The sequence below is a fragment of the Protopterus annectens genome, chromosome 10.part0 (genome assembly GCF_019279795.1).
Source record: "Protopterus annectens isolate FY-2018-M chromosome 10.part0, PAN1.0, whole genome shotgun sequence".
Lineage (NCBI taxonomy): Eukaryota > Metazoa > Chordata > Ceratodontiformes > Protopteridae > Protopterus > Protopterus annectens.
In genome coordinates this window covers 1,113,427,293-1,113,454,015 of record NC_056744.1, presented here as the reverse complement: position 1 = coordinate 1,113,454,015, position 26,723 = coordinate 1,113,427,293, and positions in this window count along the sequence as shown.

Below are 26,723 nucleotides of genomic sequence, written 5' to 3'. Positions count from 1 at the left end.
TATGTATATGGATTGACTTTACAAGCTCAAAGTTTCAAAGCTTCAAACTGCAAATGGTCAAGACCATACGATCAAAGTTTCGAAACTTTGAAATTGTAATAAAGAAAAAAGTATAAAAGCTAAAATTTTTTTTTACATTTTGCAGGGAGGCAAGGCCCCCTGCACCCCCACACCCCCTGCTAAATAAATATATGACCCAAGTTCACACTACAACGAGAAAAAACAGTAAATTTCACATTCCATGTTGCATGGTGATCTCCATCCAAAACGTTTGAAGTTTCAAAACTTTGATCTTGTGGTCTCGACCATTTGTACGTTGACATTTTGATACTTCAAGCTTGTGAAGGGAATCCATATTTAGATATAGATATAGATATTGATATAATGCTCCAGAAAGAATGGATTATCTGCTTCTGTAATCTTTCATTCTAAAAATTTATATAATGGCTAAATCTGAGGAAGAGTTTAGATGTATGCTGAGGTACTTGACAACCAGGATAATGAGTGGTCAAACCATTGTGGCACAATAGATACAAAACTATCCTTGAATTTGTTAAATCTGGCTCAGTATCAACTATCATTTTTCTATCAGGATACTACTCAGAGAGAAAAGCAACATCACACTAAAGCAACAGTCTGTTATCTAACTGGGCAGAGATTAACACAGTAATATAGCCTTTATCATCATAATGGGCAACCTGCAATTCAGAATGTGATGTAGAGAAAGGGTATACATTTGGAATGCTATGTACCTAAATGGAGCCTTGAAGGACCCTGGTATGGCTGGAAGTTTTGGCAAAAAAAGATTCATTTACTTGGATTGAGAAGTGCATACTGTAGTGTAAACTATAAGCAATAATCATGGTCTAAGAAAGAAGTTACATTTTATTAAGACAGAGGCACCTCTTGATCACCCAAGTCCTTATACATATTGTTCTAGATTCTATTGATAACATATTGTTTTATAGTATTATAGCCAGTATGAAACAGTATTATCACCTTCAAGAGCATCTGCAGTAATTGAAAAATTTACACACTTTGGAAGTCATCAGATTTTTGAAGATTTTTACTAAATTAGACAGTAGACAGCTTTAGCAAAAATAACAGTTTTACAAATTAGTTCAGATGTTGCATTACAAATACTAGTATCGCTTCTTGACTGGGAAAGAAAGAGAAATATAAGTTTGTAGAAATAACAATAATTAGAATGAGACAACAATGAATTTTCAGGAATCTGGGATGGAATGAGTATTTATCCAGTACTGCCATATCAAGAATTTCAAGAAACAGCTCAAACAGTTGATTGTAGTAATTCACTAGAAATAAAAGAGAGAGGCAGGGGTCTGAGTGGTGCATATCTTCATAAATAAGAATTAAGAGACGAGATCTCCTGTTCAAAACTGTATTTATAAGTGTCATTCTATCTATGATGATAACCCCAACCTTAATGAAAATAAGGAGAGAAGTTTGATATTTTTCAAACTAATACACATCTTGTTAACTTCCACTTAATTTATTTATGAGGTGTAATAACCAGAAGCAAACAAACAGTATATACTATGAACCACCAGAAGGATGACCAAGATGCTCCAGAAAGTGCTTAACTGATGCAATAAACTTTTTTTCTGGAGCATCTTGGTCATCCTTCTGGTAGTTCACGGTATTTATGAGATGTGTCCATTGCAGCATCATGCACATTATGGGATATAATTTAAACTCTTTACTATATTTGTTCATTAGCACAAGGAAAAACTCCATAAGAGGAAGAAGTTGAAGTTTTCATCAGTTTCCAAACATTATTGCACTGCTTTTCCATCTGTTAGCGAGGTATGTCATCTATTTATTAAAACCTACTTTCATACTCTTGATGTGGAGAGCATTAAAGATTAGGATTTAAATAGAGAATAGAGAGCTTTAAATAGCGATATGAGAAATTGAGCAAAAAGATTTAACCAAAGAGATGGCAACTTGTAATTTGTAGAGGAATGATTTAAACAGACCTCCTCCAGCATGTCCTCAGACAATCCCTTAATCCTCCTTTCACTGAATTTGCCAGGCTGCCATGTGCTGAGATGCCTGCAGGACCAGTACCAACCTGACCCTGCAAGGACATCCCTGGGTGGGTAGAGGGTGAGCACTTACTAACCTGGGAGGTAAGTGCCTGGGCTGCTCCTGAGGATTTTGGATCTGTTAAAAAATGAACATAAATCAGTGATTAAGAAAATAATAAAGGAAAAAGGAATGTATAATTCAAATAAGAAAAACAGAAAAAATTTGGGAGACAAAAGAGAAAATACACAAAATAAATTAACACATCATATTACACAGCATTCAATTTCCTAATTTAAAACATTTTTCTTTTATAAATCTTTATTGAAGTAAATCAGAATGGGAAGTTCTTATACAGACAAGGGAGTACTGATTTGGGTGGTGCATATGTTTTTGTGGGGATAATGCTATGAGAAGTGCTTATGCAAACAGAAGAAATTTTATGGGAGTGCTTATGCATACTTGTAAAAAGAGTGTATTGCTATCAAGTTTTGGTGGGGTTTACATGTTGCAGTCCATTGCACAAGCATAATGATCAGATATGTGCCTTATATGCATATAACCAAACGCTTTCCAGCCCAAATCACAGCCAAAATATGAGACACCAACAAGTTGTGTTAGTGCTTTCATTCACATTTAATGCCAAGTGAACTTCTTCAGAAACAACTTGCACATCCATACAGCTCAAATAAATACAATTACCAATCAAATATTTACATAATTGATTAATTAATTAAATTGATAATTTAAAGACACATGCTAAATATTCTATAAACCATTCCTAAATCAAAAATAATCACATAAATAAATAAAAAATACATATTTTAAATCTTTGAATGTAAAAACTTGATTTATCTAAAAAATTAATAAATTTGAATAACATATATTTGATAAAAAAATAGTGTGTATTGTACTACCTATTTTCTAAGAAACATTTTAGATTAATCACTTCATTTAAACCTGGGGCACTATCTGCCCCAAGAAAAAATTGCCAGAATGACTCTTTACACTCTAGCAAAATTTTTATATTTCCATTAAATACAGTATTTGACACATTATCCATGACAGAAAATGTGAACTTTTTAAACATACTACAAATGACTGAATGTCTGGCTAATGCGTTGTTAACATCTTTCTTTCTAATGGCTAACATATGCTCACGAATTCTAACCTTAAGTTCTCTCGTTGTCATGCCCACATAATAACTAGGACATGTCTGACACTGAGCAACATAAACTACCATAGAACTTTGGCATGTAAAAAATGCTTTGGACCAATGTGTGTATGATAAATGTGGAAAATGTATAGATGAAGAATTACTTATATGTCTACACTGTTTACATGTGTGACATGAGTAAGTTCCTTTAGTTTTTATAATACTTTTATTGTCAGCAGCATACCTGTCTTTTCCTTCCAAAATTGTCTTAATATTAACAACCCTCTTGAAAGTGAAGTGAGGCTTTCTACCTACAGCGTTTGTCAATTCATGGTTACCTAATATTATTTTCCAATTATCTAGAATAATATCTTTGATAATCCACATTTCATTGCATATAGGCAAAATAAAAGCATTCATAAACTCCTTTTCAATCATGTGTTCTACATTGTCAGAATTGTTAGGTCTAGTCAGAATTAAACCTGAATTTAAAATAGGTCCTATTGTTGTATTGCGAAGTTGTAAAACTTCTTTTTCAATCAACAATAACCATGACTCACCATATCCCCTGTTAATAAAGAAATTTCTCAATATTGCCATCTCATTTTGAAAAACTTCGGTATCAGAGGTTAATCTACTCAACCTAATGTACTGACCTTTTATTACTCCTTTTTTCATATGATGAGGGTGTAAACTAGTTTGATGTAAATATTGATTCGTGAAAGTAGATTTCCTATATATTTTACTTGAAAAAGTCTGTGTGTGGTGATCATAACTAAGTGACAAATCCAAAAAAGAAATGTCACTACCAAAAGCTCCAATGGTAAATTTCAAAAAACAAGTACTGTTATTTAAGAAAGAAACAAAATGTTCAAATTCTTCAAATGTTCCATGCCATAAAAAGAACAGATCATCAATATAACGGGTGTAAAAGACAATATTGTTGAAAAATGCACAATTTTCTATGAACCTGGTCTCCCACTGAGACATCACTAGGTTTGCATATGCTGGTGCTACACGTGCACCCATTGCTACACCTGCAATTTGTTGATAGAAGATGTTATTGAATGTGAAAAAATTATTGTCTAAAATTAGTTCCATAAGTGTACAAATGGTATTGATTTTTATTCCATCAAAATTGGTATTTTTGACAAGATATTCTCTTAAATATTCAATACCTATATTGTTGTCTATACATGTGTACAATGACTGTACATCTAAAGTGGCCATAGCCAATTTAGAAACTGGCAATTTTAGTTCCCTCAGTTTTTCTAATAGGTGCCATGAATCCTTTAAATAATATTTGGAAGCTTGTACAACTGGATTTAACATGTAGTCCAGCCATATTGAAATGTTCTCAGTTTTGTATTTGGCTGCTGATATTATAGGCCTAAATGGGGGATCTACTAGATACTTTTGAAGTTTTGGTATGCCAAACATATTTCCCATTATCGGAAATTCTATTAGTAAAAAGCTGTAGGTGTTATAGTCAATTTCTCCCTGACTAAAAATATCAAATAGGCTTATATCTAGTTTAGAGAAACTGTTCCAGATATGTACACTATCAACTACCTGGTATGTATCACCATCTTTTAACAAGTTCTCCATAGACCTGATGTAATGGGTATTGTCCATAATGACAATTTTACCCCCTTTGTCTGCCTTCATAACTCTAACTTGTTTGTTAGTTCTAAGCTCTTCCAAGGCCAAATATTCTGACTCATTGAAATTATTGTGATGATAAACAGGGTGTATTTTCCTTATAGCTTCTTCACTAATGTTTTGAAATATTTGCAAAGTATTAATAAGTGGTGGATTGTATGTACTTGCCTTTTTGGGACCTAGGTTTACATCATTACAATCTAAATCCTTCAAGATGTATCTCAAGTTGAGCTTCCTAAGGGTCAATCTAAGATCTATAATAGTTCTAGCCTTATTGATGTTATTAGAGGGAATGTATGAAAACCCTTTCTTCAACAATTTGTGTACATCTTCAGATAAATGGAAATTAGACAAGTTGTGTATTTGTATTTCAAACTCATCACTAACATTACAATTTACCATCTCTTTTTGTTTCTCAATCTCCCCTTTGGTCTGTTCTGTGCAACCTTGGACCAAGTGGGGCCTCTTTTGTTTCCTTGTTTGTCCACTAAAAAAGGTCCACCTTGGGAAGTACCCCCACCTTTATTAGTGTCAATGTTCCTATTGTTGTTACCATTATTTTCATTAACAGAGGCTACACTAATGTCCTGGTCTATCACTTCCAAAATATCTGTTATGTTGGCATCAGTATCCATTTCAACTACTAAGGAATCAGTAGCATCACTTTGTATACAGCCATTTTTTGTATTATTAACATTCTTATTTACATTTCTTTTGACAATTTTATCACCAGGTGTTTTATTCTTGTTGGTACTAGAAAACCCCTTGTTGTTATTAAAAGATTTTACATCTAAAACATATGCTGTTTCATTATTATATGCAGTAACGTCTCTAATGAGTTTCTTTTGTTTCCTGCTGACAATAGTTGCTTTATGTCTATCAGCTTTTGCCGTAATCCCGGCGTACAGACCAGAAAGCACAGAAAAACAGGAAAAATTCTTAACTTTTTCATCTAATTCGAAAAGCTTGTCTTTAACTATCTCAATTTGAATCTTGTAATGCTTAACCAAAATGTTCAACATTTCGATACCAAAGTCATTGAAAAAGGCCAAAAGTTCGGTAAACAAAGCGTCGTCATAGTTGACTGAGTTCGGAAACTTAATGAAACGAAGTCCCTGAGGGACACATTTCATGATGATGCGCTCCATAGCCTAGCAGACCACGCTAGTCAGGCTTATAGGGCGATAGTTGCCAGGGTCAGTTGTGGCCCCTCCTTTGTGGAGAGGAATAACCGTTGCTGTGCACCATTCTACAGGTTATCAGTATTTCATTACTATTTCATATGCTTTAACTAGCAGATGATTGCAGTACCATGCTTACTCTTTTCTCTATGTGAGAAATTAATACTACTAGGCAAATGTCTTGCACCTTATATTGTTATTATACTCTGACATATGTCATTACCTAAGGAAAAACAAACTTATGAAAACCAAAAGCCAAAAAAAATGCCAGACCAGCTGAATATGTAGTAAGCGCTTTCGTTTACTTCATAAGCTAATATTATATATATATATATATATATATATATATATTATATATATATATATATATATATATAATATTAGGAAATTAAATTTGAACAATACTCTAGCCAGGCACATTAATCTGTATCCATCGCATGTTTTTTTTATTTTGTGTGAGACTGATCAAGTAGTGGGTACAGATGGGGGGTGGGGGTCCTGTGGCCTTAAAATTGGATGAGAGGGAAGTAATCTGGCAAATGAGATTTAATGCACATTTTTTCCCTGGGCTGAATGATAACTTGTCTATTAAATGTATTTTAAGATTAAAATCATGTTTCAGATGAATGTAATTGTTTGATTTGTATTCATCTTTTAACTTGATTAAAAATGTTTGTATGATATGAGATTGTCAGGGATAATGAAAATGTGTGGGATTGTATCTGTTTAAGGGTTAATGAATTATTTAATTTATTTATTAATTTAGGTGATGTTTTTGGAGGAATATTTAAAGGATGTAGTATGATTACTGTTTTGTCTGATGAAGTTTGCTTATGAAGTAAACAAAAGCGCTTACTACATATTCAGCTGGTCTGGCGTGTTTTTTTGGCTTTTGTTTTTCATATGTCATTACCTGTCAGACTGTGTCTTTGCTATAAATACGCTGTTTTTTGTCCCCTCTGAAATGCTAGATTATACTCTTATATAATGTGAAATTATGCTTGTCTAAATATATGGAGCCTTCCTTGTGATAGTATACTCTGACATGTAGGTAATTTCTCCTGAAGGTCGATGTGGCCATACAATATCTCACTCCCGGTCCTGTACTGCCAGTACCAGCAGCTCCACTGCAGGGGCGTGCTGTCCACACCACGATGCAGCAGGCCATAGGCACATGGTTCTGGCCAGTCCAAACAGTGACATGGATCCAACAGATAACAGTCATCATCAGGGAAGAGTACCATAGCTGGCCTTCTGCCTGGTGGTGCCCGTGCAACCCCTAGCAGGCCCAGTTCCCATGTCCATGACCGGATACAGTGAACTGTACACCCTGCCATGTACGATCTGCAGCTGTCCAACATACCCCTGTCTAGGGCGGTGGCAGAACTGTGTGCATCCACACACACACACACACACACACACACACACACACACACACACACACACACACACACACACACATCACCATCACAGCTATGGCACCTCAATGCAAACACACACCACCTCTGCATGGCCCATTAAATAAACAACCCCCTAACCCACACACACAATATTAACCAAATGGCTCAGCCTAGGCCTCTGGCAAACACATACCACACCATGTGCATATGGTCATACCTGTGCCACATCCCTGTCATCCATACCATCGATGCAGGGACATGCTAATATGGTTCTGATGCACTGGGTGAATGTACTACAGTTTAACAATGTAATGCTGTTTAAAGTGTCAACTAGCATGTTTAATGCTTACACGTCAGGGTGTGTAGCTGTCCAGCCATGATGCATTATTGCTGTTATTAACACTGACCAAATGTGGTCTCCATAATATATTCTGTTTTTGTTCTAGGTGTCTGTGTGTCAGGAGGATGTTGGTCTACTGTCCTTTCCTACAAGGGGTGTGACAATGTGGTAACACATTGACTGTGTCATATCCAGAGTACAGCTGAACACAAGTAACAGGTCTGTATAACAGTTTTTGCATCTGCCACATGGCTGATAGTTCTGAGGGGTGTAAACAGGTAAGTGCATGGTGGCTGATGTAAGTGGCTCTTGGACAATGGTAAGTATACTGGGTGGTGCATACCAAACGTTTATGAATAACACACACACAGAGGCTTTTGTGTTGATGCAACAGACAGAGTACTATTCACATGGATGTACTTTACTTTGCAGAGAACTAATTTTTGCAAATGTAATTCCACCAAGACCGAATTGCCAAAACCTCAAATCTCTAATCAGTCCACCAAATTTCATTTAACTGAAAATAGTAGTGGCAGGGCATATGTCCTGTTCCCCACTGTAGTGCAATCCTGGAGTTGGTATAAATAGTTGTGGTGGTGTGGGGAGGCACAGCCCCCAACTTTGGAGGGTTTGACGTGGCATAGACCCACACCTAGTTATATTAACAACTACTTATCCTCTAAACATAGACTTGACAGTATAACTGCACACTACACATGGGGATACGCACAACACTACCCACAATGTCATGGGCTGTACCCCCACGACCACCACCAACTATATATACTAACTACGGTATCACTGTACAGTGGGGAAAAGGGCATTTACACTCCCTCTACTAGTTTTGGTAAAATGAGATTCCACAAGATGATTCATTTGCAATTTCAGCGTTTGCCAATTTGGTCTCTGTCAAATGAACACCTGGGAAATAGTTTTACTGCAAACTGAAGTAGATCCCTTCACATAAACACACACACACACACACACACACACACACACACACACACACACACACACACACACACACACACACACACACACACACACACACACACACACACACACACACACACACACACACACACACTTGCCAACACTGAGATTAGAACCCCTACCTATGTTGTTATGGCTACTAATGTGTTCTGCCTTAATTGCACACACCACAGACTCTGTAGGGTGAGGTGTGTTCCGAGGATCCTGTAAAGTGGACTACATCACTAAGCCTTGTACAGTATAGCAATGGGGAATGTACTGGTTGTGAATGGACACAACATGCTATAACATACTGACATATGCACATTGACAAACACATACAATCATACACACATTTGACACACCTGAGTTTAGCAGCCCTGACTATCCTGTCAGTCAAGGCATACTGTTACATAGTTCATGCACACAGCACAGGCCTTATTGGCCTGAGGATTGTTGTCAGATAATTGTGAGGTTGATGGAGACAGCAGACCACATACAGTGGACTTTGGGACATGTAGTTGGAGCGCCACTGTCTAAAATGTGAGAGCCACCCTCCAAATGAACATAGTACTCACTTAAACACAGGATACTGTACTGACACACAAATATTCACAAATTCTCATATTCCTCAGATTAGAACCCCTGGCTATGTAGTGGTTGCTACTACAGTGACACCCATTTACTGTACGCAACAGAGACTGTAAGGTGATGACTGTTCCATGGCTCCATCTATGTCCCTAGGCTGTCAATGCAAATTCCTCAACACTCTGCCATCTATGATGGTCCAATGCAAAACAGACATAGCATGAGACTTCAACTACCCCTCCATCACCAGAGGAAAGTAGCCAAGCACCAGTACAGTGGCCCAACACTTCCTGGGATTCATCATTTCCAATGACCTGTACTGGCTCATACTGACCCCCGATAGAGGATGCAGTGACTTTGACTTGTGTTGACTACTTAAATATGGGACTGTTGCTTATCCACAGTTGTCAATTCTGAGATCCACACAGGCTTTAATTGACATGGAACTCAACATGACAACCACACACCCCCACAAAGGTAACTACCTTCCAAAACCTCTCCAAAGTTGATTTTGCAGCCATGAAAACAGGGGTGGATGCCTTCACTGCAGCCATGGCAATGGGAAATAGCTGCATGACTGTCGAATCATATACATATGCACTGTACAAACAGGTACATGAATGCATGGTACTAGCCATAGCCAATAGAACACATACACTGTTCTCCAAATGGTGGAAGACAATGTGATGGTCCACTGCCATTACTAAAGTGTACAACAGAAGGAGGACACTGTTGAAGAGAAAGGTGGTGTCCCATGACTGTTGAACTCCCATATTAGTCCTCAAACACAACTTGGAATCCCTCATGGAATCCCTTACAGGCATCTATGAAGGCAGACATGCAGCAGACACTGACGACAATCACAAAAGCCTTTGATAGTTACATCAACAACCTCCACAGCATTAAACACAAGTATTTTAGTTACTGCACAATGCTAATACCTATCCTGAAACAACAGATATTGGCCACAGTCTTGACAACACATTCAGTGCCAGCTTTACCCCTCTCTCCCCACAAGTGTACAATCACAATGACAGATGAATGGCAGGCACCCAGCAGTATGGCAGGCCAGGTTAGACCTGCATTCTCCACAGGCAAGAATACAGCTTCCATGGGACACCAACATTTATTTATTATTTATTTATTTATTTATTTTCAGTTTTATTACCGGGGAAGTCCACTGGGCCAAGAAGTGCCCATTTTCAGTGGAGACCCGGGGAGAAAAGCTCCATGAACAGTATAATACAATATAGGTTACAAAATGCAAATAAAGGTTGCAAAGGGAATTACCATACAGTATAGGTTGCAAAATAGAAAATAAAGGTTACAAAGTGAAATACAAGAGTAGGGTTCATACATTCAAGAGTTGCAGAGTGTAATATACATTATGAGACAGTTTAACAACTTGACGACAGAGTGTTTTTTCTTTTTTTGATGAAACAATATTTACATGCTTGGAGTCAATTAAAGTCTGCTAGTTGTCCATGGCTGTGTTCTACATGACATACAAAGTGACCTTGGACCAAATCTATGTGCCCTGGTCAGTCACCTCAGGCTTTGTCCCTCAGACATGGCACACTGTTACAGTCATCCCTTCCCATAAAGAGGTAGCATCTACAGACCCTGGGGATTATTGGTCCCCTTAGCCTGATAAGTCTAATATGTACGAATATGGACCACATCATCAGGAACCTGATTGTCCAAGATATGGGTGATCTCCTAACTCTGGACCCACAGAGTTTAGCTTTGTAAATGGCAGATCATGCCTGCTCAATCTGATTGACGTCTTTGACTGAGTCACCAGGGCTGTGTATGACAGTAAGGCACTGCATGCAGCCTACATCAATCTGTCCAAAGTTTGTGTTACCATCCCTCAGTGAGGGATGGGTCTACTTTATGCACTCGAAACACGAAAAACCCAAATTCAAATAGAGTGACACATAAAGAGCGAACTGCAAATACATTGACTGTACTAAAGTGCGAAATTTAAAACCTCGAACCGTCATAGTCAGCCAACCCACCACCCGCAACACACTACCTACCCAAACACAATAAAAAAAACACATACATACACTAACCAAAACCATACTTCTAACCCTAAACTAAAGCACCAAAACCCTACTGCTAACCCTACACTAAACCCCACATACACAACTATCTATGCACTATCCTTAACCCCTCCCTTACCCTTAGGTAACTATTGCACACTTCCCCTATGGAGATATACCCAAACAAACTAAATATTCCAGACGCATACACTTAACAAAACCCTACAATAAACCGTACATACATTACCTACACAAAACCTTACATACACTACCTACCTATGCACTTACCTTAACCCCTCTCTAACCCTAAGGTCCGTAACTATCGCACACTTACCTTACGGAGCTATACCGCAGACAGGCCAACTATGCAAATTCGATATTTCCACTTTTGCAGTTTTGTTTGACGTATTTGCGGTTCGCTTTTTACATGTCGCGCTATTTGGATTCGGGTTTGTGATTCAGTAAGATTCCCCTCAATTGAATACCCCACTGCCTTACTCCATAGTTACTGCACTCACACTGAGCCTTTCCCCTTAGCAACCATTATTCCCTGGTATTCTTTTCATTCTGCATGCCATTGACTGAAAATTGCTGTTTCACATTTTTTTTTTTATTTTCAGCACAATCCCATTTGCATGGCACTGCCCTATGCTTAAACGTCCGAGATAGGCCAAAAAAAAATAAAAGTTTTATTTTATAAAATTTATGTTATTTTTTATGCCAATGGCCATATATTTGGCCATTGGCTTGCCTACTAAATATAATACATACTTTTGTTCGAGCTGTCATGCCTCTGTTTTGTAATTTACAAAAATGTATTCAGCTACTAGCTGAATACATTTCTGCTTTGTACACTGTTCAGGCATGGACAACTTCCAGCTTCCTGGATCACTAATTCACCTCATTTGCATGGTTTTTACCAGCAAATGAGGTAATTAGCATATAACAGTAGTGTCCATGCCAGAATAGTGTAGGAGTGCTTGTGCACGTCCTGGGAGCTCAATCCTGGATCACTCGTCAGCCATATTGCATGCAGCAGCTCTTGCACTATTCCTCGAATCCGTGCAGAGCTTGCTGAATCAAGCCATACATTTTTTTCTTTTTACACAGTTTTGAACCTTTGCAGGTTTTGTTTTTTTGTTTAATTTTGTGTTAGATACTAAAGTTAACCACATTTCTTATGCCAAGACTGAGCAAACTAGTTTAATAGCAAGAATCTAAGTTTACACACTGTGCAATGTCACAGAATTGGAAGAAAAAGTTTATTTTAAAACCAAAGTGTAAAAAAGGTAACACAGACAGACCACTCAGTGAAAAATGTAAGAAAGACCCAGCCAAGCTAGAGTCTTCACTGTGTAAAACCTAAAACCTTCCGTAGTTGAAGCCTAGGGGATATATTCAAATGACTACTTAAAGACATACCAGCGTTACAGCTGCATAGCTATTAAATGCCCATAATTTTTTACTTTTTACTTTTTTATTTTGTTAAGTATTTATATGTATTATTCAGGCCAATAAGCCAAACCCTACTAGTTGTACACATGCCATGTTTCAGGCTTTTTCTGATCTTATCAGTCAGTATTGCATAGATTGTTTGAATATACTTTAGAAACACAAAGCTTAAAACCAAGCCTGATGTCCACGTTCCCAGAAATGATTTTGCTTAAGATTGTTACCCCTACAGCACTTGACATTTCTATCAATAATCTCATCTTGTCAAGTTTTGTTCAAAAATCTAATTAGCAATAGGAAATGTCATTTTAAGCGAGTTATTTATTTCACAGACAGATTTATCCTTACTGTTTGAGAATTACAACACCAGGTTACCACTGCTGTGTATTCCCCTTTGGGATATTGCTTACCAGACCTCTGCCTTAAGAAATACCATATTTCTTCATATAGCAAATATTGACAAGGAAATACGAACTATGATTTGCAAAGTCCTTGTAAACGAGTGTATTTCCACAGTCTTGGGTATTGATTGACATTTTGTAATAATGCTAATATTATTATTGTTTGTAGTATTATTTTGCCTGAACTATTTCCAGCTGCATTATTTATTTATTTAATCTTTTATTTTGTCTTCACTGTAGCTTAGATTCAGTTTTCATGTCTAATATTTTTATCAGTAATTGTTTGCAATTCTCTTTACAATTTTATTTTTAATTTTGCATGAATCGTTATGCTTATGTAATAAATTGCTTAGAAAGTAAGCAGTAAAATGAACTGGAACTTGAGTTATTTGCACTTTGCACTAAGTAGCATATTGTATACAGTAGAGTTTCTTCAATGTGTCGTCATTTTAACTATGTGACATGGTTTGTCAACTTAATCAGTTTATTTTATTGACTTATCCCTTGTTGACTGGGTTAGTATTACTGGTCTAATGGCCTCTTGTCATGTAAGACCTGAGGTGGCAATAATACTAGGATAAATTTGGCTAGAGCATCAGGGAACTTCCTCTATTTTTTGATACATGCCATGTGATCTTTTACATCCAGCTGAGCTACCACCAACTTAAGCAGATGAAACCTCGGTTTGACTTTTCATCTGAAGGATGGCACACTCAGGGGTGGTATCTTTCAGAGCCTAATTGTTGCAATTGTCTTATTGCATAACATTTCATATCTGGAAATGACCATCTGTGGCTGCAACAATAGTCTTCTAAGGATATTAGAGGTGTACAATGAAAACACGAATACAGGGAAAAACACACAAAATGCACCACAAAGATAAGAAGCAAAGATAATTCAAATAGCAGACCTGAGGAACATATCTCAATTATAAGCAGATAATCATGATGGAAATCTTTACAATTTTAGGTTGCATTTTTGTGCAATCATAATGGTAACAGTAACTCACTAACAGAAAAAGAAAGAGCATTTATTGTTATTATTATTTTTTTAAAGGCCAATCTAGACTGGTACTTATTTGCTGTATGATTATGAAGAAAGGTTATATAAAAGGAAAACTTGTAAGTGAACATTTTGGAATTGCTGATTGTATTGTACCTTTGTTTAGTAGGGCTAAGTGGATGAAGTATGCAGCAAATGCTATCACTGTAAACATCGATGCAAGTTTTGTAAGATAGTCTACTAGACAGGTACCCATCTGTATTTCTTCATGTTGCTGGACCTGATCATAGCAGGCAAATAAAAGAAAATCAACTTGTCCTTATTTCAGTCATAAGATTAATAATTATGTTTAAGGGCAACATTTAAGAGTTTGCCATTTTCTAAGTACCGTTTCAAGCACCGTGCTGTCTTTTTTGATTTGTGTTGTGGAGTAGCTTAGAAAAACTAAATGTACCAGACTGGGATTCTTACAACAGAATTGTTTTTTTTGTTTGTTTTGTTTTTTCTCTGTGTTACAGAGTAGCATTCAACCATGTATAGACCTGCAAAGGGTTGATATGCAGTAAAACTCCAGTTGCAAATCCAATGCAATTCATAAACTTTCCAAATTGCATAGGGTAAGGAACAACACAACTGCATTCCTAAAAGAGGCATGCAGAAGGTATACAAATACTGTGCTCAACAAACATTTGCAATTAACACCTGATTGAACTACAGAGTATAAGGTGTAATGGGGGTCAAGAAGTTATGGGAGTCCTACTGAAGACTACCATCACAAAATGAATGATCAACATTATCATTCTGACCTACAGAGTGATGTTTTATGCAGCATATCATGAGTGTTCATCATCAGCCACTTATGCAGGTGCAGTCTAAGACAGTGTATTCTTAGCCCTCTCCCAAATGGTTCTTATTGTGTTACACTTATACTGCATGCATACAAAGCCTTCATGACAACCATATGTGCTAATCCTCTTATACCAATGATGGCATGATTCTCTGGTCAGTGGAGCTAGTTGCAAAAGGGGGTGGCTTGGCATGATCTCTATCCCCTTTTTTTTCATTTTGTACATTGGGTCAGGCTGTTACATCAACAGTGACCATCACCTAAAGCCTATGTTCACAATGACAGATGGCTAGCCTAATTTGAATATGTGTAAATTACTACAACTTCTGTAGTTAAGGCAACAGGGCTGGTAATGTTTTTCAATTGCACCTATAATCAAAATGGCAGAACAGTGGTGAGCATAACTACATTACTGCAAATACACTATAACATCTGTGTCCAGGTGTCAGAGCATTGTCCTACAACAAAGCACTATGTCACGTAAAGACATGGAATAATGTGCAAATTGTATTTCATGTTAAATGGGCAATACTCGTATAGACACCTATTTACTGGACTACTGCTGCAGAGGTTGTATGCGGGAATGGGGGAGGGGAGGAGTTGACTATGCCCTTTTGAAAGTTCAAGACTTCATGATGCATGTTCTGAAGCTATAAAAAGACTACATGCATTTTCCTAGAAGTAAAAACTGAACTCCTGAAATCAGTCACATATTAAAACCCTGCTGTAATCCTCAATGTGGGGGCTGCCTCCCTCACGAGTGAAACTTATTTATACCAACTCTAACAACATTATGCCTTTTCAGACTTTCAGTTTTGAAGGTTGCACTTCAGACCTTAAGCATACAATGGGAGCCCATGCAGGATGGCAGCATTTCACTGATTGTGATTGCAGTATACCAGATATCGCATTTTTATTATCTACTTGTTTGCTTGTTTCTGTTTTTCTTTGTTTTTTTATTTATTTATTTTTTTATTTTTATTTTATTTTACATTTGTTGACTGGGCTAGTCTAGCTGGATACATGTCCATTTTCAGTAGAGGCCCGGGGAGAAAAGCTCCAAAAAACCCCCAAAAAGAATAGAAAATCCATACATACATTTAAAAAAGTAATAGCAGTTAAAACTTACCAAGAACTAAAAAAACAGTTAGAAAATTTTTTTTTTTAATATATAAAAGATACATTAGTCTAAACAAGGAATAGAACTAGCAGTAATAATCAATGGGTATTGTATTTGAGATACAATATCTATGTACACATGCATTATATTTATAATAACATGGTAGTCAGAAATTATTAGGTATTAGAGTAGTTGTAATTTGAAAGGAGAAAAGTTAGTCAGGGTTAGTACAGGAGCAGAGCCAGTGTGTCTTAAGAAAGAGCTTTAGATTCTTTTTAAAGAGTGGCAGTGACATTTGTGTAGTGAGATCAGTGGGTAGTAAATTCCATAGTTTTCCTACAGAGTTAGAGTACAGGGAGTCACCTGCTGAGTGACTGGATCTTGAAGTATTAATCAGCAGTTTATTGGAGGAATGTAGGTTCTTATTGTTATTATAAGGTGTAATGATGGTAGAGAGTATAGGGGTGTTGGTGGGCTGTAGAAATTGAAGCTGGTTGTGAAATTCTAGCCAGTCTAGTTGTTTTAGATTCAGACAGTGATGGGTTCTGAATGGAGAGCCTGTGGCAAACCTAGCAATATTATTATGGGATGTGGCCAGTTTGTTGAGGTTGTTTTTAGATAAATTAGTATATATAGGGGAGGCATAGAATAGGGTTGAGATTAAGTGGGTTCTGGCTGTAACAGCCCTAGCTATTGGAGTTAGAAAGGGCTTAATTCTGTAAAGGGATCCCAGTTTTTTGTTCACTAATTTTATTGTATTGTTAATGTGGGTATCAAAGTTGAGGTGGTTGTCAATTGTTATTCCTAAGAGTTTAGTGGTTGGGTCAGGAGAAATGATAGTGCCATCATTTGATAAAAGTGTGAGGTGGATGGGAGTTGATTTTCGGGTTGGAGTGAAAAGTAACAATTTAGTTTACCTTGGGGTTAAGGAGGAGACAGCAGTTTGAAAACCATTGTTCTACAGTATTGAAAGTTTTTGAGTAAGAGATTTAAGTTCAGTTTCAGAGGTGGCTGTACAAATAATAGTAGAGTCATCTGCATATTAAATGCAGGTGGCGTGTGGTATAGCTGTTTGAAGGTCGTTAATATAAATGGAAAAAAGGAGTGGACCTAAAATGGAGCCCTGAGGAACACAGAGGGAGACAGGAAGGTTATTAGATAGTTTATTTTGCCAAAGTACGGCCTGTTGATGGTTTTCAAGGAAAGATTTAAACCAATTCATGGCTTGGGGATCAAATGAGAGGGATTTCAGTATGTGTAGGAGGAGTTGGTGATTAACCATGTCAAAGGCTTTAGATAAATCAATGAAGACTGCAGATGAAAGATTATTGTTGTTGCGGTTTTTGTTAATGGTGTCTGTGAAGGATAGCAGAGCAGTGGTGGTACTGTGGAAAGGTCTGAAACCATGTTGACAGTCGGCAAGCAAGTTGTGATGGAGAAGATGTGAAAGTAATTGCTTATGGATGCATTTTTCCGTGATTTTTGCAAGGGGAGATAGCAAAGCTATTGGACGGAAGTTAGAATACTCGTTGGAGTGTCCCCCTTTATGTAGTGGGATGATATGGGACATTTTCCAGATGGATGGGATAGTTCCTTCATTTATGGTTCTGTTGATCAGAATAGAGATGGGGTAAGCTATGGCTTTAGCTCCTTTTTGCAGGAATTCTGCTGGGAGTTGGTCAGCTGATGGTGTGGTAGGCTTTAATTTTAGGAGAAGGGAACAGATGAAGGAAGTAGACACTGGTTGTAAATGGAAAGGTGGAGGTAGGATAGTGGTAGAAGTTGGCAGATTTGAGGTGTCAGGAGAAAGATGGCTAGCAAGATTTTGGATAGCATCAGTGAAAAAAGAATTGAAGGCATTAGCAGTATGTGAGGGATTGTCAGGGTTAGAGCCTAGTGGGTTGGGTGTGATAGAGTGGCCTGGGTAAAGAAGTTTGTTAATGCTAGACCAGAATTTTTGTGGTGCATTGTGGTAGGTTTGCTGTGTTTGAAGGTAAAAGTTCTTTTTGTCAAATAGGATGGCTTTTTTGGTATTATTTCTGTGTTGTTTAAAGGTTTGGCGATCTGAGGGTGTTTTAGTCGCGCGCCATTTTGCCCAGGACTTATTTCTGAGAAGGATTTATTGTCAACTATCTTTGCATTAATTTTATAAAATTTTATAAAAGGAAGATTTAATATTTGAACAAGATAAGACAAAAGTAATGCCAGTGATTAAACAGGAATGCAGGCAATAAACAGATAAATAACAAGAATTATAGTATAATTCAACAACAACAAACATGGTGTTCATAGGTTCATAGGTTCATAGGTTCGTACTAGGCTATCTGCCCTAGGGCATTTATAAGCCTAGCCAGAGTGTATGTGGCTTACACCACCCCTTAGGATGAGAATACTACGCCCTTTTAGGGTTTAGTTTACTATGCCTCTGTCTAGTAGTGACACAGAGATGACCCCCAGGGTAAACCTACGATCTCCCATCCACTCGTCGAGATTTCTCTTGAATAGAGTCAGTGAGGGGCTCTGCCTAACATGGACTGGGATTCTGTTCCAGTGTGTAGGGAGCCTCTGGGTTATGAATCTGTTCCTCCAGCACGTTCTATTTATTTCTGTGTTGAGGTTTAAGTCACTTGTTCTCGTGGCTCTGATGGATTTGGATTTTCTGAGGTGGAGCATGTCCATTAATTCAGGATTGGACATGGCCTTGTACGTCAGGCACAGATTACCTCTGAGTAGGCGGTATGCGACTGAATAGAGCTGGAGTTTTTTCAGTCGGGCAGCATATGACATATGTTTAAGACCCTTTATCCTCTTGGTGAGGAACTTTTGGGGTCTTTCCAACTGCTGCAGGTGTCGGGTGAGATACATCCCAAATGGGGCATTGTACTCAATCATTGGCCTGATAAGAGAAGAGTACAGGGGTACAATGACCTCTCTTGATCTAGATGTGAAACCTTTCATGATAAGGTGAGCAATATAGAAGGTCTTTCTAACCACTTTGGAAATGTGAGTGTCAAATGAGAGGTTACTGTCAACCTGGGTCCCTAGGTCCCTGATTACCTCTTCCGTACTTAATGGATTACCGCCTATGTGGTAATTTGTCGGTACCTTGTTTTTCCCAAAGGGTATGACTATACATTTTTTGGCGTTCAGCTTAAGGCCATGGCTCTGGCACCAATTATCCATTTCTATGAGGCCTCTCTGAAGGATGTTTGTGTCCGCTGGAGTATCAATTATGGCGCCCAGTTTGCAGTCATCTGCGAACTTTGTCAGCCACAATCCTCCTATGTTTGCCTGTACCTCGGAAAAATAAATGCCGAACAAGAGGGGTCCCAGGACTGAGCCCTGTGGGACACCGCTTGTGACTGGCTTAGAGTCTGACATAGCTCCAGAAACTCTGACCCTGTGGGTTCTGTCCTTGAGCCAGTTTGCAACCCATCTTGTGACATATGGGTTTGCATTTAAGCTAGTGAGTTTGTCTATGATGCCCGAGTGGGGTATTGTGTCAAAGGCTTTTGCAAGGTCAAGGTAGGCTGTGTGAACTGCCTTACCCTCATCAATGGCCTTAGTGACTGTTTCAAAAAAGTTGACCAAGTTCAAAAGGCAGGATCTGCCCTTGACAAAGCCAAATTGGGTAGGATCCAATGTCTGTAGGTCCCCAATGTCTTTGTTTATGAGTTCCATAATGATCCTCTCCATAGCTTTGCAGACCAGGCTCGTCAAGCTTATGGGGCGGTAATTTCCAGGGTCCGTAGAAGCACCGCCTTTGTGAAGTGGGACCACTGTTGCCGTATGCCATTCTTTGGGTACGTATCCTGTAGTAAGGCTAAGACTAAACAGCAGCCTTATGTGTGGGTTTAGTTCCTCTTGGAGTTCATGTAGCACACAGTCCGGGACACCATCCGGTCCCATTGATGCTGTGTTTTTAGCTTTAGAGAGGGCGGCTCTCACCTGGGCATCTGAGATGTTAGGAGGCTACACTCTGCTGGGATAGTTATTTCTCCTTTTGGGGAGGAGGAGAAATTTGCACTGAACCTGTCTGCCAGAATGTTGGCAATGTCAGTGGGTTCAGTGTATTTTGTGTCATTTTGGACTAACTCTGAGCATATCTGGGAGTTTCCACGCAGGTTTCTAACATAGCTAAAGAAGGCCTTGTGATTGTCTTTTGTGTCTTTTGCGATTTTTCTCTCAAAGTTGGCCTTGGAAGATTTTATGAGTGATCGTAGTTTTTTGCTAGTACTGATCAGAGATGCCTTCCCTTTTAGGGATTTTGCTCTGTCATGTAGTAGCTTCCTCCTCCTGTTGTAAAGTTTGTTTATGGCTGGGGTCCACCAGACCGGGCGCCTGCCTTTGGGGGAATGGGTCTTGGTTTTATTCGGGATTGCATGATCCATGCATTCTTGAAGGTGCCCATAGAAGGCATTTGCAAAGGATTCAGCAGTGTGGGTTGTGGTTTCCACTGGCCCAGGGGCCTTGAAAGATATCACTTCAGTCTTAAGAAGTGTGAAGTTTGCTTTTGAGAAGTTCTTCACTGTGGTCTTTTGTGCAGGGGGTGGGGGCGGGATGTGGATTTCCAGTGAGATTAATTTATGGTCTGATCTTACCAAAGAGGTGTAGTATTCAAATGTACCACAACAAATAGTATGGAAAGTGTGTATCCAGACTAATATCTCAACAGTTATGTTTGGACAATTGCCACTGCTTAAAGTACTCAGTAATGTTACACAGTGATAAGATAAAATAGCATAGTCCATGCAAGGCCTTGAGAAATCTTACCACAGATGAGCAGAATTTGGAAACAGAAATGGTCTGCAATGAAGTCCATTCAGTGTTTTTATGGTATTTAGCTGTTATAGATAAGAGAATACAGAGTTCTTTAATTTTATCCCACTGACTTAAGATATTAACCTGGAGATTCATTACGGTGCATGTACATGCCATGCATTGCAAATGCAAGCTGCTAAGCAAGCCTACATATTCATCAGCACTTGTCTGCAGACAGAAACCTGACAGCAGCCATGAAACAGGTGCAAGAGGCTCGAGAACAAAATATAAACAAAATGTCATGTATACACACAAACCCAGTAAGTGAGCACACACAGAGAGCCCAAGACCAGGCAAGGACAACTGGAATTCATAATTAATAGGGATGGAAAGCTAAACGAGGGAAGTATACTTAGATATAATTAGATTAGTGCACAGACAGTAGTAATTAAATATTTTTGAGTTGTATAAGCAGTCCTGTTCACTCAGTGGCATGTATATAAATAAACACAAAATGGTGACAAAGGATGTGAGAGTGACACAAATTATAGTGTAACAAAGGGGACTAAATGTGAAAAATCCTTTTAAACTGTTGAGATGAGATAGTTAACAAGGATAGTAGATACATTAGGGAATATTTGCATATACTGTGGTTATTGCACGTCAGATGTGTATTCAGAAATGTATCAGTTGTAAGCAGCAGTGGGCTTTATTTCCCTACCTGTCATGAAAAACACAAACTAAATGAACCCTAGTGCTGCTGTTCTATGCACGTCAGAAAGGGACATTTTTCCTTTTTATTTGACATTCATTGTCACTTGTAACCATAGAAAGGGTATTGTAAAATTAAAGATGTATTAGTCAAGCATGGGTTGTATATTAGTGTAAAATTTAAACATTAGTTTATACAGTTATAGTACATAAATGTACATTGACCACTATACATTTTATGTGGCATGCTCCATAATATTTATGTTACTAACATGATTATATTGAGAATGCCAGGTGTACGGAAGTTTTCTGTCATTGTAATATAGTCACTGAGATGATCAAAGGTTATTAATGACATCTGCATGGCTGATGTCATAACATACATACAGGTTAAAGAATTATTAACTATTTCATTGATATGTATGTATGAAGGAAACAATACTGCTGTTGGTTGTGTCAGTGTACGCACCTGCAACAATGTGGAAATTTGGGGAAGACTCATAGACACCTGAGCAATCATTCCAGTAATAGTAATTAAGTGATGAAAAAACTAATTTGTTCTGCAAACTGCATGCTGTGAATTGTAGTAAGTGGCTATTCATTCATGTTGTGAATGTATTTAGCAAAATACAGAAGGACATGGCACATATGCAAAGTCTGTGCCACATTGACAAGGATATAGACAGAATAATGATCTGATATACATATTAACAGTTGTCTAATTTTAGCAGAAGTGACAAGCACACGTAAAAGAAGGCATAACCACGGGCCATATGTGAAGATACCCATGAATCAAGATACAACTCAAGTGTAGTCAATTCGCAATTAATGGGTTGTGTGTCTCTAAATGTTCTGTGTGAATAGGCATACCTGACAAAACTTAAGCAACATAAAATTTCATACCAGCATTATGCTTTTTAATATATCAGCTACTGGGCAAATGTTGCAATTGCCAGTTTGCAATTATTTGATTATGATGCATTTGTGTTACAGTAATCAATATTATGATGTATGCCCTTCCTGGTACAAGTACCATATCATGCATAGGATCATAGGAAATTACTAGGCTTATGGCCCTAGTGTCTTTACAAACCTAGCCAAGTTCTACCCTTATTTCAATGATCAGCACCAATTGCCCCTGTCCAAGAGGGACACAGATGGAACCCCTGAGGTGAATTTATGGTTACCCATCCAATCGTCCAGATTGTGTTTGAAGAAGACCAATGAGATGCTCTGTTTGACATGAGGTGGGAGTCTGTTTCAAAGGTGTGGTAACCTCTGGGAGACAAATCTGTCCCTCTAGCAGGTTCTATTAATTTCACATACCAGGTTAAAGTCTTTAGAACGAATAATCCATATACCATTTGACTTGTCGATATGCAGCATTTTCAATAAAGCAGGGTCAAAGATTGCCTCATATGCAAGGCATAGATTACCTCTGAGAAGTCTGTATAAAACAGAACAAAGTCACAGTGATTTCAGAGAATCCACATAGGACAGATGCTGAAGACCTTGAATTTTCCATGTGAGGACCGTTTGTGGTCTCTCCAATTGCTGCATGTGTTTAGAAAGGTACATACCAAAAGGGGTGTTGTACTCAATTATTGGCCTGAAGAGGGAAGAGTACAGAGAGGTTATAGATTCTTTTTTTTCTGGATGCAATGCCCTTACTTATGAGATGAGCAATATAGAATTCCTTTCTTACCACTGTGGAGACATTGCGATTAAAGTTAAGGTTGCTGCCAACCTGTGTGCCCAGATCTCACACCACTGAGTGCATACTTAGGGTGTTGCTATTGATATGGTAGTTAGCAGGAATATCACACTTACCGAAAGGGATGATAATACATGTTTTTGCATCACGTTTAAGGCCCTGACTTTTGCACCAATCATTTGTTTGTGTAAGACCCTCTTGTAGGATGTTGATAACGTGTAGAGATTCTATGACCACTCCCAGTTTGCAGTCATCAGCAAACTTTGTCAGACACAGACCTTTAGGTTTAGCTTGCACTTCAGAGAAATAGATTCCAAAACTGATCCCTGTGGAATGCTACTGGTTACATGTCTGCTGTTGGAGGTGGATTCCTGTACTTTGACTATAGGGGTTCTATCAGTGAGCCATTTAGTGACCCATCTAATGAAATAAGGGTTGATACCTAGCTGGGTTAGTTTGTCAGTGATGCCTGAGTGGGGGATAGTGTCAAAAGCCTTGGTTAAGTCTAGGTAGGCTGTATGCACAGATTTCCCCTTGTCCAGGGCATTGGTGACTGTCTCAAAGAAGTCCACCAGGATTACCAGGCATGATCTCCTTTTGACAAATCCAAACTGAGTAGGGTCAAGTGTTTGAAGATTATCTATAGCTTTGTTGATAAGGTGCACAATGATTTCCTCCAGGGCCTTGCAGATAGGGCTAGTCAGGTTAATAGGTCTATATTTTCCTGGGTCAGTGGAAGCACCACTTTTGTGCAAGGGGATAACGGTGGGCATTTTCATTTCAGCTGAGATGAAGCCAGAGCCTAGACTACGATGGAAAAGAGTACCCAGTGGTGTTGCTAATTCTTGTTTGAGCCCATGTAAGAGGCAACCTGGGATGTTATCAGGTCCCTTAGATGCTGTGTTTTTGGCCTTAGAGATGGTGTTTATGACCTGATCCTTAAAGATACAAGGTAGAGGACAGGTGGTAGGGATGTCATGGGGTACTTGTGGTGGGGACAGGGGAGTGATGTTTTCATGGAACATGTTGACTAATAGGTTAGCTATGTCCACAGGTGCAGTATATGTAGTATCACCATTTTGGAACAAATCTAGGCCTATCTTTTTAGGTTACAGATGTAACTAAAGAATTCCTTGTGGTTGCCCTTAATTGAGGAAACAAATTTGGATTTGTAGTTTGCTTTGGAGGACTTCACAAGAAGTCTTATTTACTAGTTTAAGCCGAGGAAGGAGTGTTTCCAGTTTAGGGCTCACTCCCTCTTACCCTTAGACAGCAATTTCTTCATCTTATTGTAAAGCCTGTTAATTGCAGATATCCACCAGGCAGGTTTGCTCTTCTTTGAGGAGCTTGTTTTGGTCCTATCAGGTACAGCTGAGTCAATGCAGATCTACAGATGTTTGTATAAAGCATCGGTTAGAAATTGGCATAGTTGCCAGTTCCATCTGAGGGAGGAGGTGCAGTAAAGCTATTTATACCATTCCTTGAGAAGTTATAATCTGCATTGGAGAAGTTTTTTTGCTTTATTTGCTTCTGGGGGGGGGGGGGGTCAGGTGTGATAGTTACTTCAAATGAGACTGATCTGTGGTCAGATCTCACTAGGGAAGACCTCACAGTGGGGGGTGCTACAGTGGTCCCCCATATTGGTAAGCCCCAGATCCAGGATATTGGTACCCTTGTGGGGCATCAACCAGCTCATCCAGTGCACTGGAGTTAACAAGGTCGAGGAACATTTGGGCAAGTGAGTTAGATGTAGAATAATTTACACAGTCAATGGATGGGTAGTTAAAATTGCCCATGCTCACATGTATATATCAAAGTACACATGTGAATGTGTTATATTGTAACCAATACTTAGCCCTGAAGGGAGCCTTGTGAAAAACATGACTAAAACCTGCACGACACTACAGTAGCATGCATCACACCCAGGTGAAACATTAACATGTATAACTTAAAGTGACCTATTAATTTATATCGCACACACACCAACTGTACATTGGCCTGTAACACATGTTGTTATCCTCTGCCCATTGGTCAATAACTCGAATGCACAGATACTGGCAAAGCCAACCATGCACAGGCTAATTCTGTTACATTTTAACAAAGAAGAAGATGTGACAAGAACTATCTCAGGACATTGATTATTTAATATGCTTTATGCTAAGCGGCATGTATCTACTACCTCATTATACAGGGCATGCTCACAAGGACGTACAACAAAAACTACAATAACATCAACTACCCAACACAAAAACAGCAGTAAGTATTATAACACAGGCCCATTCAGATTCACACTTTGTATTTTGCAGCATGGTACCCATTAAGAATTGATGTATAAGCCCTCATTCCCTATAAAGCCCTAGAGTGTGAAGCAAAAAATTGCATTTATACATAGATGTCATTATGAAGTCAAGCAATACAGATCATTATTATTGGGGAAATGAATAATGTCTGTGATCATTTACTGAAATACTAAACATTTACATCTTGCCAGACTCATACAAATATGGAGGGCAGATCTCAGAGAGATAAGTATTAAGCATTGATGCCACAGAAAAAGGCATAGCTTAATGAGACACATCTGCATTCTTTGTACAAGCCACTTCTGTTTATCACATTTGTGTGACAGCCAGATCCTACCAGATTCAAACCCCCACCAATCATACAATGCACCCTGGAGAGCTGTGTGTTAACTGCATCTGTCACAGTAATGGAGGTTGACACATGTAACACACTTAGGTATGAAGTAAGAAGCTGCTTTTGATATAAATTTACCTAATACAACTTTTTCTGAGGGATGAAAATAATGTAGCTATGTTACTGTTCACACAACTATGAACAGTCCAATATCACAGCTGGCTGACTAAGATACTTTTATCTGTCATTGTTTTTTTCCACATACAGGCCCAAATCCAAAGCACTGTCTACCTTTGAAGATATGCTTTAATAAGGCAAAACTCTTACCACAACAATCACAAAACACCTGTTTCACTGGTATGAAATCCCCAATGTGTAGAAAGGTGTTTGCTTGACATAAAACTGGATAGAAATATCTTGATTCAACACTGCCTTTGTCATATCAGTACACTCACATAATATTGTCCTTGACTGGAGTTAAACAGCCACTTACATATACCCACATACTACATAACTGTGTAATAACTAAATGCACCACAAGTAAAGTCTTGCCACAGCTGTGAGATAGAGCATGTTTCAAGTCATGACATCATCATTGTGTTGCAAAGTAGTTGTTTGAGGTAAAGGGGAATCCCTCTCCCACTGCAATTTTACACATTATAACTGTGGTAGATGTAATTCATGC